Source organism: Carex rostrata, chromosome 23, assembly GCF_964058835.1.
Source record: "Carex rostrata chromosome 23, lpCarRost1.2, whole genome shotgun sequence".
Classification (NCBI taxonomy): domain Eukaryota; kingdom Viridiplantae; phylum Streptophyta; class Magnoliopsida; order Poales; family Cyperaceae; genus Carex; species Carex rostrata.
The window spans coordinates 501,297-505,915 of NC_135940.1; positions in this window are offsets into that span (position 1 = coordinate 501,297).

A 4,619-nucleotide genomic window follows, 5' to 3' on the forward strand; every position below is an offset into this window, starting at 1 on the left:
TCTACAGAAGATCCTGCTGCCATCTCTTTCTTTCTTCTCTCTGCCGATCCTGCACCCCAAACCCTTCTCCAAGTTTTCTTCTCTAAGTTTTATGGATTTCATTACAAAAAAGATATCCACCGTTTCTTAACCAAATTCTACATTTTTTGTTGGAATAAACTTCAATCTAAGAGAAGAAGCCTGTAGAGTATCGGAACTGTTTTTTACGAATTGTATGATATCATTTAATTTTTTTTTACGAATTTTAATTTGAGTAGAAATTAGAAGTACAAAAATGAGTTTATTGAAGGACGATTTTGAGGATTGTGACTATTTCATTCTAATTCGGCATTAATAATCTCTATTTTACTTTTTCTTTTTGAAAGTCGGATAGTAGCTATCAGGAGTGTCTACAAAGAATATAATAACTTCACAACAACAGCATTAAAGGAGTTAAAATACTAGTGATCTCAGCAGTACTGGAACCATAGTCGAGCCTCTTTGTACGCCCGTTCAGCTAGAATAGATGGAGACATACTTTTGTCATCAAACACCTTGCAATTTCGTTCCTTCCACAACCACCGTACCAGCAAGCTGAGAAGAACCACACCCCCCAAGTCTTCCTTGGTAACAAGTGACTGCTTCTTTTATAAGATCGGATTACCTTCTGTTTAACTGAATCACCTCTATGCAAAATGCTGTATCCGAAGTGCACTCTAAATCTGTTCCAGAAAGAAACTGCATATTCACATTGAAATAGCAGGTGTTGTGCTGTTTCAAGTGAACAATGCTGACACTGCACACAGTGCCGGTTACATTGTATGCCCCTTCGGATCAGAACGTTACCATTGTTTGTGTGGATTTTAAAAAATAACCAAACTTGGATCTGGAGACAGATCCATTTCTAATTTGATTTTCTGTGACATTTATATTTCAGATTTTTATATTAACGTTTATTTTTTCTTTAAAATAATATATATTAATGGATCTGAACCATTGAGTCCTATATATGTATTTCAATCTGACTTGAGTCAGATCTTTCTATATTTATTGAAAACGATGTCTCTTTCTGTTTCCGTACGTATAAATTTAATAATCTTTATAGATAATAAATTTCTCCTAAACTCCTAATTAAATAGAAAGGGACTGGCCACACCATATATATGATAAACCAAAACTAGGGGTATAAATGGGTTGGATATTATCCAATATCGTCCGGATTCGAATTCAGAAAATTATCTAAATTATTCGATCTGTATTCATATCCGAAAAATTATAACAGATAAAGATACGATAACTATCTATATCCGATCGTTTACATTTTTAAACCACAACAAATGTGCTATATATTCTTAAATTAATTTATTAAATTGCATATTGTACCAAAAATTTATTAAATTGCATATAGATATATGTTTTGATGAATAATATAACACTATGACATAATTAGTGACTAATATTTTAATAACATAATAGATGTTTTGTAACCAACAAACTAATTATAAAAAAATATCCGTTTGATATCCGATCCGTATCCATAACATTTAATATCCAATCCGTATCCGTATCCGAGATTATCTATATCCGCAAGGGTGGAACCAGGATTTGAGCATAGGGGGTCCTAAATAATATCATATAAAAAAAATACATAACACAATATAATACAAGATAAGAAAATCTTTCACTATTTGATTTCACAAAATATATAATAAATAATTACACTAACAAAGTGTCATGTCTATCAAAACTAAACTAAACACATAATATTCATATATTTTTATTTAAATTTTGCCCTATGATTTCCTAAAAGATCAAATGTAGTAATAATCTCATCTGAAGTAATATTATTAGCTATAATAAATATTATTTGTTTATTCATTTCCAATTCGTTTCTAATTTGTTTATTACATTGTGCAAAGAACGGAAGGCCCAGGCTCAAATAGATCAAATGAGTCAAGTTACATTTTTTAAAATTTACATCGAAGCCCTCTAATTTAAATATTTTTTATAGGGGGGGCGGGGGGGGGGGGGGGAGGGGGGGGGGGGGGGGGGGGCTTGTACATGTAAAATGAACAATATAATATAATTTCTATATACTTGGTAATAAAAAAATTGTAAAGTTGGGGTGGCTTAGCACCCCCCAGGTATAGGTAAGTTTCGCCCCTGTGTATCCGTATCCGTATCCGTATTCGAAAAATTATAATAGATACGGATACAGTAAGACCACTATCCGATTCTTATCCAACCGTTTACACCTCTATCCGAAACCCGTTGGAGAGAATTCACACTTCCTATTCCTCAACCGGTTGCCAAAGAAAACTTTTCCTATTTTTTTGTTCTACATTTTGTCTGCTCCTTTAACAAAAGTCATATTTATAAATTTGCTAAACTTCAAGTCTCCGTCAGCCATATTTCCCGCTTCAATTTTTTTTCTCTACATTTTATCTTCAATTTTTTGGTTCCTTTTTCACTTACTTTTTTCAGTTTTACTGTTCCCCTCATCATATTTCCCTCTTAAACCAGTAGTATCATTTTCACCTGAGTCCAGATTCTTTATAATTCAGATTTTATGTTTGAATCTGAACCGTCCGATCAACTTTGACATGAATATTTAAAGGACTCCTCAAATTATCAAATAGATTTTTAGAATTATTACGAATCGGACAATCCAGATCTAAACTCCTTCTAGAAAACAATATCATAGTAGAAAAATAAAAAGTCATGTGAATTCATCCCCCTCTTGCTTAGAGATTTTTTCCTGATGATGCTTGAATAATTTGTATAAATCACTACTATAGAATAAGTGATTGTACACGGACATAAATAGGAGAGCTACACGGATTTCTTACCGTGTGGAATGTGAGGGTTTAGAAATCCCTGAATATTTACACACGGATATTTACCCGTGTGCGATTATCGAGAGCTACACGGATTATTACATAAACAACCGTGTACAAACGCTTGCCAGCGTCGCTCTCAAAATAACCGAGCTACACGGATATTTACATAAACAGCCGTGTATGATTACTCTTTCTACACGGACATTTAGCTAAATGTCCATGTACAATTACTCTTTCTACACGGATATTTAGCTAAATGTCCGTGTAGCTCTCTTATTTTTTTTATATGTTTAAATACCTTTCTACATGGACATTTAGCTAAATGTCCGTGTACAATTACTCTTTCTACACGGATATTTAGCTAAATGTCCGTGTAGCTCTCTTATTTTTTTTTATATGTTTAAATACCTTTCTACACGGACATTTAGCTAAATGTCCGTGTACAATTACTCTTTCTACACGGATATTTAGCTAAATGTCCGTGTAGCTCTCTTATTTTTTTTTATATGTTTAAATACCTTTCTACACGGACTTTAGTTAAATGTCCGTGTAGAATTGTTTTTTTTTCAATTTTTTTTAATGTTTAAATACCTTTCTACATGGACTTTAGTTAAATGTCCATGTAGAATTGTTCTTTTTTTCCCATTTTTTTTTGTGGTTAGCTTCTAATTTTGTTAGCCATTTAAAATTAGAATTCCAAAACAGAGAAACATTAAACAGAGGTCTTTTAAACTCATAATTCCAAAACTATACAACAGTATAAATAATTTATGTACACTAAATTATACAAAATTATACAAATCCATATTGAGCATTACAAAATTTAAATTGAAACTGCCTTGTCCACATACATCTGACATCGTCAATTTGCTCCTTGGTGTAACACTTTTGCTTTGGTCCATACTACAATTATAATTTGGTATTAGTTAGTAACAAGAAAAGGTAGAAGATTACAATTCATGCAACATATATATATACAAAGCCTTTTGTACATGCAATCTCATGTGATAAAACATAACATATACTCCTCAGGATCCAATACAATGTTTGTATAAAAGTTATATCCTTACCACTTAGTAATCACATGATCAAGCTTTGGCCCAAAATTCGTTAAGTTGGGCTCAAATTGCCAAAACTCTTGGTTATGATCTAGTTTGGACCGAAATTTCATACAAACTAAGGCGTATTAGATTCAACATATCAAAAAAGGAGCTCCCATGTGATCCATGACATGATGCATCTTGGTTAAAGGTCTCCAACATATTGCATCTCCAATAAGAATCCATTGATCAACATATATGTGCATACATAATAGGGAATAAAAATTCTCCTTTAAAATTTTCATCCAAAATTATAAGAAAATATTTGTATATTAAATTAGTTGAATCTGTCTAGCTTTTATACGAACCATTGAAAATCAATTTCGTAAAAAAAAATTATTGCATCTTATATGAATTTACGATGGCTCTGATACCAAATGATAGTCTTAATAATTCATGACGTGTTTTGCAATTAAAAAGACACAAGCAATCCATAATCTGTAAATTCAAAATAAAATAACAAAGTAATTTAAATCTTATAGTTCTGAAGTGCAGACATCTTTAGGCGGAAGCGTTAGTACTGATCTTCAACGGTTTTTCTCAGATCTGATGATGGAGACCTTAGACGTTTTCTTTACTTCTCACTTTCAAAAAATGGTCCACATTACACTAATTATTTACATTATCTTAACAAATCAAGCATGCATGCATTAATTAATAATTGACCTAAATAAGCAATAATAAGCTAGTAACAGAAAAG